The following is a 12,072-nucleotide window of genomic DNA, read 5'->3' as shown; positions in this document are numbered from 1 at the left end:
GGGGGGGTCATAATCGTTTACCTTAATGAACGACTGTTGGCAACAAGGATTAGTGATAAATGCAGGTTTCCACACTGCACAGGCCACCCCAGCATCTGCTCAGTTCAGCTTCCTGTACGTCTTAGTTACTCTTTCTATCCTTTAAGTCAGCCGTTCTCAAACTTTTTACATACAGGGACCCCTTAACCTTTGAAATAAACCCCATGAGTGTAGATTTATTCCGCAAATATAATTTAAATGGGTACAGTAATATATTTCCAGAGAACACATTAAGTTGCCATTATGTATAGCCTTACTTGTTTTGCATTATTAAGACTTGGATTAAACCCATCCACTAGAAGGGACCTGTCAAACCATCTAATAATTATAAGAACACAATAATAAATATAATAACTTTGATAATTGTGATTTCACTGTAATTTATTATTATTTTTTTGAAATCATGGATGCCTGACTATGCTTATAGACCCCATTTTATGAACCACTGCGTTGTGTAAAATAGCCTTCATCACCTTTAAATGAATTTGTAATTTTAAATGCAGTTCAGCATTCATCAGGTGAGTCCTCATGTGACCCGACATCTTTCTCTTGTACTTTCAGTACACATACAAACCACGAACCCAGAGTTTCACCAAGCTTTACACAGAACATGCAGTAATTACATCTCCACATTTCATTCAAATACTTGAAGTAGGGTAAAACCATATAATAAAGCAATATGGATGTCCAAAATGAAACAAATAATAATGAAGCCTTATTTAAAACAAATGACATTAAATAAACAGGCTACTAGCTTAATATAGCTACAAAATAAAGGCATCTACTGCTTCTTGTGTCCACTGTGTTGCACTTAAAATTAGTTAAAGCTTTGGTAAATATTCTGACTAAAATTAGTTTTAACCATGTTATTGCAAAACTTCACATTTACAACATACCAACACTGTCAAATCCCAAATGTCTCTAAAGTTCCACACTAAGCAGGTAAAGGAAAACATTTGTGTAGTAAATTCTATCAAATTTTTTTTTTTCCAAATTTATTTTGCATTATATCAAAAGATAATAGTAATAATAATAATAATAATAGTAATAATAATAATAAATAAATAAATAAATAATGATAATAATAATAATAATAATAATAATAATAATAATAATAATAATAACATTGAAATGAAATAGGTTTTAGATAGAATGTAACCATATTAATGAGTTAAATGAAGGCATGTTATTTAAATTTAAATCAAATTATGCTCGCTAGAAAGTCTAGGAAAGTTTCATTTTTGTAAAACTCATTTTAGCTTGCATGTCCTGCACATTGCACATCATGCAACAAACGATTTTAACATAAAGGACATTTCTTACAATATAGTAGTTCCAAATGCAAAAACAAGGTTAAAGGGAAACCGCCTCTTTGTTGAAAAAAAAAGAAGATTTCTCCAGACTAACTGTGTATAATCATCAGACGTAAAAAATAAAAGTAGTTCAAATTAAGTTACAATTCCAGCCCAGCTCATGCACTTGTGTAACGACACACAGATGGAAGCATTAAAGACTTAAATTGACTGATGGAGGAAAAGTTAGCCTCGAACACTGAGAAGGAATTAATATTCCTAGTAGTCTAAGATCCAGCAGTAGTTTCATTTAGTGCAGAGGCCAGACAAAAGCCCATTGTTCACCAGCAGCGCAAAATGGACAAACACAGAGAAAAAAAAATGTCAGCAAGTGCAGGGCACGACCATATCTTAAAAACCACCGTATTCATAAAAGGCTGAAACAAGACACAACTTTGAAGCAGACTCAGTGGCAGAGGTAGAAAAATCCAGCAAAATCATTTCGGTGTTGGATGAAGGCTGACACAGAAATAAGGTGAAGACTTGGATTTCACTTCTTTTCCAATTCCTAAATGGAGAGCTCATGAGTCAACAGCTACTACTCAGAGTTACCACTTGCTGCTTTCACCACATCACAAAACTGGTTCCAGCACGGACTACAATAACACACGGCCGATTACGATATGATCTGTAACCTATCACAGCGTGACAGACTGCTTTTCCCCCTGACGAGGATAGAGTGGACTCCCTGACACAGCCTTAACCCTCTGACATCAAGCCAAGCGCAGGGTTACGCAACCCGCTCAACCTGCTTGACCCTGACGACATGCATGGCCCCTGTACACACTTCGCTGAGCAACAACACACACACCAACATCTGAAGAGGGGTCGCAATGAGAGGTGAGAGTACAAGTACAAGTTCTGGTAAATATTCACAAATTCCTGTGCTATTTTAAGTGTAGGATGACATATATATACCATTGCTGTTAATCGAAAGACAATATGGTTTTTGAGTGTTTGTCTGTTTTTGGAAAATTTGCAACGCAATCCTCATTAACAATGCAGCGATGAACTCTGAAGGAGGAGTTACCTGTGCATACATCTTAGTCATTAGGTATGGAAAAAAAAAAATATGTAGGGGGAAGAAAAGGCAGACTTACCATCCACCAGGTCCTGGCTGTCATGTCATAGCATAACTGCCATTTGATGGAGCCGTCTGCTGTTTTCCCAGCCATCGCCCTTTCAGGAGCTTTCATCAGGAGCAGCTCAGCAGCAGATAACACACCTAATCAAGCCTTCATCAGATGCCACACACTCAGCCTCATGTAGGCCAATCCTTATCACACTGCATTATGGGAAAACGCAGACACACACACACACACACACGCACACACGGCCCTGTGCATAAGCGATGACTCCAGCCTCCGCAGCTGCCTATAATGACAGGATCAGGATCTGGAATCCTCTCTCTCGCTCTCTCTTACACACACACACACACACACACGCTATTCAGGCAGGGCTTTAATTTTTTAAGCAGTGTACATTAGGAGCACGACTCTTTTGTGGCATCCTGAGGAGTGCAGCAAGTGAGACACCAGTGAGGGGCTTTTGTAGGGAAAATGCGGTATAAACTTTATTTGCATTCCTGCCTATTGTATATTGTTTGACTTGTAGTTTGGACAGCCCTCCCCATATCTTCTCCACACACACAGACACACACACTTCAGCCCCCTTCCCCTGACACCCCTTTAGTCAATGAGGGGAGGCCCAAATAGGAATTAATTTCCTCATTCAAAAGCGGGGAGTTTCATAGACATGAGAGCGAGGCACGGTTCAGATATCACACACTGCTTACAAGGGGCACAAGCGAGATACTGAGAAGACCGATACAGACTGGCGATGCAGTATTCTCAGCCTTTTCCTTCTACAACCAGGATTGTTCTATTTCTCCCATTATTTTTCTACTTTTTAGTTGCAAGGAAAATTTCACACACACACACACACACACACGTTATATATCAGTACCACACACAGAGAAACGGTGCATTGAACATTTCTGAAATTTTCCAAGCTATTGCATTTGGTAACATATTGTTTGAATTTGTCCTTTTTTTCTCCAAATTTCTTTCATTTTTGTGATTACTAAATAGGTAAAAGGGAATTCTTATATAATGAATTGATGTGCTGTTTTAATATTAAGCAAAAATTAGAAAACTATGACAGATAAATTCATTTAATGTGTGCTGTAACACTCATAAAATTATACCTTATTTGTTTGCATCAATATTAAAAAGTGTTGTTTTTTGTTTGTTTTTTAGATTAGTTTACTAATGGCTATGCTTATACTGCTTACACATACTACACTAATGGGAATAACACCATGTGAATTCAGATGTATTAAAATATATTTTAAAACTCTCAGTGTAGCTGCTTGTTACAGACTAAACGAAGGGAGATTCCTGAAGTAAGAGAGAATGTTATTAAAGATATTTTTGGAGTTATTGATATCTAGTTGGAACTTTAATTCTAGTTTAAAGTTAACATCCACCAAAGCCACATGAAGGATTTGTTTATTTACAGTTTTGCCTAACAACGTTGAGAAATTTTAGTCTAACGAGCCATTTTAAGTTATTTTAGTTGCACATAAGCAAGCTTTCAGTGATTTAATATCGATTTTACATTTAGTAACTGTTCATTCACAAGGACTTGTATGCCAAAATCTACATATTTTAAGACAAATTATAAATATTTTCCTTATATAAGGAAAAATGTATGCGTAATTGATGATATGGTGACGATGTCTGAGGAAATGTTTATCAAACATTTATGGAAGGAGCCCCCAGTGTCAGTAAGTTATCCTTCATGGAAGAGTCTTCGGAACAGAGCACTTTGCAGTTTCTGGTTCATCTGTAACATGTCAAGCAGTGTTTTTTGTCTTATTAATTCCAAGAGACAGAAATATAGAGAGGCTGCTAATGGGAATGACAGTTTACAGCTTCAATAGCAAGTGAAATAACTTGTAAACTATAACCAATCATGACATGTTGCTCATTATAATTAATTCAAATTTGTAATCATTGGAAAATTGCTGTGGTATAAGGGGAATAAAGCACTTTGAGATATGCTATTGAAAAATAATCAGCTTTGGGGTGGTAACAACATATCCCAGTATTGATTAGTTCCCAATAAAAGCACAGCTGGTTGTGTTTTATTCCTTATAGTAACATTCTGTTTGACTGAAGTGTTAATACAAAATTCTATGACAAACTCAGAAAAAAAAACAACACACAAGCACACACAAACTAACCACTCAAGAACACATCTAATAACATCAACTTGTATACGTCATGTTGTTCTTTTTCATGAGTGTCCAAGCTTTCATACTGTTACAGGTGGCTTTTGTTAATAGCAGCTTTCATGCAGTTGCTTACAGTAATTCATAGTAGCATTTTCCCCTACTTTTTCCTATATTTATTTAACCACTGACTTTCCCTCAAACGGCAGCAGTCAGGTTATACCAACACGCAAAAGCTTGTCTTCTGAGAGTTGCTCTCGTGACATGTAGATCTGAATCTGAACATGTGCTTTTCATCCCACTCTTGCGACATTGCAATTGATTCTCAGACATGCTAGCAAATGAACAACATTCTCACTTTTGACATTTAGAGTGAGCGTCAACCTGCCTCCCAAGCATGCGTGGTGGGCTTTGGAGAGTGAATGCCAGCTTTGTGCCATGTTTGGGACTCTCTTTGTAACCTATCCAGACCTTTTTCCCTCGGCTGCGAATTCCCAACCTCCGCCTCCTCGCAGAATGTTCCCGCCAGTGGCTGCTTCCCTCTGAGTGAATTGTTGGTTTGTGTGAGACCATGCCTTTAAGTCAGGGGCGCAGTGCGACTGGCATCCGAGGGTCGAGGAGGCATTTCACAAAGCAGCACAGCCTTGAAGAATACCCCCTCACTACCCCCTCAGTGCAGTGGTGTTCTTTATATTTCCGTAACCTTTCCCACATTTCTGTAGCTGTGCAATAGGGGAGACTATTCATTAAAACCTATAGTTTAAGTGTCATATGTTACAACAACAATGGTGGAGCATGCTGAATTAATAACTGATAGGGGTTATTCAAGGGATATTATCCTCCAAAAGAACTCTGTGAATAAAAGTTCACTGAATAAAGATTTAAAAAAAAAACTTAATAAGACAGGAAGTACTACGATCATACAACTGTTGGCTATGGAAGTCATGGGTAGCACATGGAACACCACATACTTAGTGATTTCTTGGTGCATTTTGAGCAGAAGGCAATGTTTAAAGATTTTAAAGAATACACAGAATACATTTTTGATAGACATTTTTGAAAGACGTATGGCTTTGCAATCTGGACTTAATGCCTGTAACCAAATTTAGGCCCAATGGGACAGGCTGTCTGGCAGTTACAAGAAAAGAGAATGTTGGTTTGTGCTTTATTCTGATAATTCTACTACTTTTTATAAGCAAAGGTCAACAACTGGTGGTAATTTGATAGTTATGCCAGAGTCAGTCAGGTATAATGTAGGTAAATAAATTCTGACAGTATTCTATTCAAATTACTGAACGGTTCAACTTTGCTTAGTCGACTCAGGTTCCATGAAGTATAGCCAGGGAGTCAGTCATTTATTATTATTTTTTTTACTTCTTTTTTTTTTTTTAAATAACATGATGGTGGAGATCATCTACTATATACTACTGCTGTAGGTGTTATAGTTATTATGATTGTAAGTCACTTTAATTGAACGGCTTTAAAATGATGCAGTCATACTGGTTTCTTATACATCGATCAGCCATAATGTTAAAACCACCTGACAAATATTGCGTAGTTCTCACTTGTGCCACCAAATCTCTGGACTCAACAAGACCTCTGAAGGTGTGCTGTGGTTTCTGGCACCAAGATGTTAGCAGCAGATCCTTTAAGTCCTATAAGTTGGGAGGTGGGGCCCTCGATGGATCAGACTTGTTTGTCCAGCACATCCCACAGATGCTCGATCAGATTGAGATCTGGAGAATTTGGAGTCCAAGTCAACACCGTGAACTCTGTCATGTTCCTCAAACCATTTCTGAACAATTTTTGCAGTGTGGCAGGAAGCATTATCCTGCTGAAAGAGGCCACTGCCATTAGGGAATACTGCTGCCATGAAGGGGTGTACTTGGTTTGCAACAATGCTTAGGTACAGGCCATGACCCAAGGTTTCCCAGCAAAACATAGCCCAGAGCATCACCTTCTTCCAATAGTGCATCCTGGTGCCATCTCTTCCCCAGGTAAGGGATGCACACACACTCAGTCGTCCACATGGAGTAAAGGAAAATGTAAATCATCATATCAGGTCACCTTCTACCATTGCTCCATGGTCCAGTTATAATGCTCATGTGCCCGTTGTAGGTGCTTCCAGTGGTGGACAGGGGTCAGCATGGGCACTCTGACCGGTCTGCGGCTACGCAGGCCAATATGCAGCAAGCTGAGATGTATTGTGTGTTCTGACACCTTTCTATCATAGCCAGCATTAACTTTTTCAGCAATTTGTGCTACAGTAGCTCTTCTGTGGGATCGGACCAGACAGGCTAGCCTTCACTCCCCATGCACATCAACGAGCTTTGGGTGCCCATGACCCTGTCTCCGGTTCACCATTTGTCCTTCCTATTAACCACTGCATACCGGGAACATCCCATAAAGACTGCCGTTTTTGGAGATGCTCTGACCCAGTCGTCTAGCCATCACAATTTGGCCCTTGTCAAAGTCTCTTAGATCCTTACGCTTGCCCATTTTCCCTGCTTTCAACACACTTTGAGAACTGACTGTTGACTTGCTGCCTAGTATATCCCACCCCTTGACAGGTGCCTCTGTAATGAGATAATCAATGTTATTTAATTCACCTCTTAATGGTTTCAATTTTATGGCTGATCCATTGTAGGAGTTTGTTCATTTTCTAATCTAAAACTCTTTTATTCTCAACTTAAAAAGTATTTTCTAAATATAAAAATAACACTTTAATAAATTAATTTTAAGAAAATTAAGAAATCAGCATGATGCAAAATATTGCAGCTCTACATTTTAACACAGTATGACTGGTTTAGGTTGTGTGTAGGTTCAGAAATAATAAGCACTTAGCTCTAATAACTTAATATAAATTGGTTAAATTCCAAAATTGATTTGATTTTTAATTTCTCACTATATAAATAACTTTATAACATTAAGTCGTGTTTTTTAAGACATATAAAATCTTATAATTCCAAGGTCTGGGTTTGGCAGGTGTTTGTACTTTATAAAATAGATTATGTTCTTAAAACTATGATTTTATTAACCTATGATATTTATTATTTTATAATAAAAAATTGGGTCCCTATAATTGCAGAATATTCTGGGTATTCTAAAGTTCCCAATGATCATTCCATATTGTTTAATATGGTTTATATATGGTCAAATTGCTTTCTTACAAATTGATAAGAGAAAAGGTGAACCTGCCCTATCTTTACACCAGATAATTCATCTCTATATTCATTAACTCAGACTTTCAATTGTATGAACTACTAGACCTATTACAGTCATCCATGAACAGACAAAATAATTACAAAACATTACCTGACAACCACTTGACATGGTCTGATGTGTACTGATACTATTCATGCAGCACAAGGTTGTCATAATGACAGATAACCAAGTTAAGTGGGTGCAAATAGCTTCGGACAGGTGACAAATTAAAGGAAAAACCATAATAAACTGTTTAGGTATGGTGTTGGGCCACCAGAACATCTGTAATGGACCTTGGCACATACTCTACAAGTGTCGAAGTGTACTGGAGGCATGAACACCTTTCTTCCCAAAGATATTCCCTCAATTGGTGTTTTGATGATGGTTACAGAGTAAGTGGACACATTCAGTCCAAAATCTCCCAATTAAGTTGAGATCTGCTGACTGTGAAGGCATTTACAAATAAATGTGTCTTGTTAGTATTTGGTGTCATGTGTTATATCTGTAATTCTCTCTCTCTCTCTCTTTCTATCTGATTTACCTAGTTTTCATCGTCATCAAACACACTGAGTGAGCTTTTATGGCCTGTGGATGTGGAAATTATCATGCTGGAAGAGAAGACTTCCATCAGAGCATACTGTAAATGTTTTTCAAACGATAAAGGTGATCAGTCAGAATCATATAACATTGCAGTGACTCTTCCCTTTAAGGGGACACGTGGACCCAAAAATGTCTCCCAGAACATAAACGAGTGGTTATGTTTGTTTTTTTCTTTTAATGTATCACCCACATATAGCTGAATGATTCACAGAATTAAGCATGATACTGTACGTGTTCTGTGTATTTTGGGGGCAGCGGTAGATAAAGCTCCGTGTTAGTGATGGGAAGATTGTGAATTTGAATCCCAGAACAGCCTGATATCCAATACTGGGCTCTTGAGTAAAGCCCTTAACCCTCAATTGTATCCTCTTTTGAATGTAGGTCACTTTAGATAAAATTGTATGCAAATGAATAAATGTATTTACTAATTTCTGCTAATTTAACAATTTATTTAGTAAGAAGGGTGACAAGGCAAGTTGGTCCGAGGAAAAGTTTTTAAACTTTGCTTTTAAAATGTAAAGTAAGGAACAATTAGAAGTTGTGAAGTAAAAGTTTAAATTTGATGCAAACTTTTACAATGGAGTAAAGTAGAAATATTCCAGAATATACTTAAGTGCAATGAAGAAGTATTTCTACTATACATACTGTTCCTATAGGCCAATGCAAATGACCACCTGTCACTCCATAGAAAAAGAAGACATCTGCTTTAGGACAATAAGAGGGGGACAATAGGAGTTAATTGATTCCAGTCATAACATACGTGTTTGTATGTCCCAGGAACATGGTTAAGTCAATCAGAGCACCACAATCAGAGACCACACAAATCAGACATGAATCTCTACAGACTAAAATGTAACAAACCACCAAATGATGAAGCCAACTTTATATTAACAGCCAGTGACACTGAATGACATAACAGGATCAATGGCCATACAATACCCCCTGCGCATTATTTAGTATTAAGCTTGATAATTAATTCCAATTATTCCTAAAAGTTTAATTAGTGTCAGCATTATTTCTAATCGCAATTATGCATATAATAAGAACAGCGTCCTTTGGGTCATGTTAAAATTAAATAAAGTTTGCTCATTTGATTATTGCCTCATGAAGACAATGTAGTGGGAATAAATAATTAAAAGAAACCACCTCTGTTCACTTGCACTGGTGTAACCCATGGCGATCCAACCTTTTCAATGAAGTCTGTCTGAGGCGAGTGAGAGAGCCTTGTGTTTGTTTCGAGGTCAGCACTCACACTCTCAGTGTGCTGGGAGCAACATTAAAGACTTTCTGCCAAGAGTCTTTTTTTCTCCTTTAGAGGGCGAGGTGGCCCGCCATGACACAGGCAATCCTTTGGGGTGGCTCAGAGGAGGTACGAGCAACTGTCAGTCAGAGGAAGAATATGGAGCAGCGGGGAAGCCCGTCAGCACTGACAGGGGCCGTCATTCACACCACGGCACTGAGGAGGACACACACCGAGCCAATCAACAGAGACCCTGCTGAGGACAGACAGCATCAGGACGGGAGGCATCCAACCATGACGATGGAGGGCGGGTGGCTTTTGAGGGTTCAGCACGAGTTAATGACAAGACAGACTTCTTCGAGGTAGAGGTATAGATTTTCATGAATTCAGGGTTTGAGCAATGTATGGAATGTAGCAGAAAGTCTCATTCCACACTACAATTCAAGGACAACTGGAAATGTGTTCAGTGGTTACCATTTACGTCTCAAATTACCAAAGTAGGCAGCTAGCTAGCCTCCCACATTGGATAAAAAGCTACATTACATTCCAAATGAGCCTTTTTAGGATAAAGGATGTGAATAGTGAGCTAGCCTAGCAAGGAAGTTCAAATAAGGTAGACGTGGGGCAGAGATAGGTTTCACGGTGGAACTAGCTCTTTTTGGGTTTAGCCACCACCTTTCAGCAGGGCACAACGAACATACACGAGCACACACACACTTTATCGAACCAATGAATTGTTCTTTATCCACCACACTATCCAAAGCTCAGTATCTAAAAGACGTCTCCTCGCAACCGTCCCCAGCACTGCGGTATTAGGCCTGCCAGCCTAGAGGAAGTACATAAGGAGCTCTTTGTTAGGCTGTACTGGAGAGACATTGTGTAGAATACAGTGCCTGCCCAAGATAAAAGGCTTGCCTTTCCTCTCATCTAAGCAAAGTTTATCCTCCCCGAAGTCTCCCCTTTCTGCTCGGCCGACAAAGGGATGGCTTCAGTCGTAGAGCACTTTCACTTATCGAAATGTCCATCACTTGAAGCCATTTAGATCCGGCGATGTGAAAACGTGTCATACTTCACTGCTCTTAAGTAAAATTTTGAGGATTAACCAAGACACTGGTACACCTTTACATCAAAATCATATTTCGACTATGTAAACAGTGTTTTAAATTATGCATAAGACAGAGCAGATGCTTTTTGTCCATTAGAGAACTGTAAAATCTATTTAAGAGGTTTTTGGGGTTTTTTGAGCTTCACTCAGCGCCACTACTGAGGGAATCACAGGCACATTCTTTCCAGGATTAAAGCCAGGCAACTTGATTCTGAGTCCCCGGCTCTCAGGTGGTCCTTGGAGAGCAGTTTAGACCAGGAGTCACCCAGTTCAGGACTCAGGTAGCAGAACTTCCTGTATAACAATGAGCTGAGTAAGGAAAGCCATACAGTATATGGCTCCAGTTTGAAACACCTTCACTTGCAGCTGGCAGGCTTTGAGCAAATTCGTAAATAGCACTGACTTGTACTGGATCATTTGAAGTGTGTTAGTTTATTCTGGAGCTGAAAACAGGAACAGCAACTGTTCAGCTGGTGGAAGAGCGATTCCTACTCACCTCATAGATATTGTCCACAGCTGGCTCCACAGCTGTTATACATTGCTTGCTTCAGAAACAAAGGACAAGTGGAATAGTGCTCAGATAGGGACTCTCATTCTAATACACACAGGGCACCACCGGTTCATGAGGAGATTTACATTTCATGTGTGTGTTGTGTGTATAATCTGATATACCGGAAAGGACACAAGCAACGAAAGATGCAAATTTCTAATATTAAAAGTGCTTCTTCAATGCCATAGCCAGAGTATAATATGAGCTAAGAAACTCACATACTAACTGCATTGTTAGCAAAAGTTTGTTTCACTGAGATTTCAAAGGAGAAGAAGCTAATGTGTGTCTACCAAAACTCCACACAAGTTCACAAGCACAGGCCATGGTCATGGCCTACATGTTTATGGTCCTGGGGACATACCAAAAGGCCTCGTGTGCTTTTCGAGCACTGATTAAACAGATATAAGGCATCAGGGTATTGGAGATGCCAGGGACTCCAACTGGCAACTCAAAGCAGCACTTAACTGTCACATCAGCCATGTGTGGCACGGTGCCCATCACCAGAGAGACGGTGGCAAACAGCAGGGCATGAGCCTGAGAGAGCCAGACAGAGCAGGCGTGGGGCATCGGGCCAGAGCCACCGAGAGACACAACAATCCCCCAAAACACTCCACGCCAAATCCTCACACGTCCAAATAAAAGGTTACATCTGGCATAAATTACCAAAATCAAACAATTTGAAATCCAATTGGGAGTGCTTTAACATTTCTGGAGTGCAGGAAACAATACATGGCTGTGCATATTGAG

The 12,072-nt window shown here is 39.1% G+C and overlaps 1 long non-coding RNA gene across 1 annotated transcript; it reads left to right on the top strand.

Annotated features, from left to right (window-relative positions):
- Window positions 1–1,624: 1,624 nt before the first annotated feature.
- On the top strand, window positions 1,625–8,858 carry LOC108267572 (uncharacterized). The gene is made up of 2 exons (XR_001813148.3): window positions 1,625–2,231; window positions 8,376–8,858. It is a non-coding gene; the product is annotated as an uncharacterized LOC108267572 (long non-coding RNA).
- The last annotated feature ends 3,214 nt before the right edge of the window (window positions 8,859–12,072 follow it).

The sequence above is a fragment of the Ictalurus punctatus genome, chromosome 7, assembly GCF_001660625.3.
Source record: "Ictalurus punctatus breed USDA103 chromosome 7, Coco_2.0, whole genome shotgun sequence".
Classification (NCBI taxonomy): Eukaryota; Metazoa; Chordata; class Actinopteri; order Siluriformes; family Ictaluridae; genus Ictalurus; species Ictalurus punctatus.
This window is presented reverse-complemented; position numbering and strand designations above follow the sequence as displayed.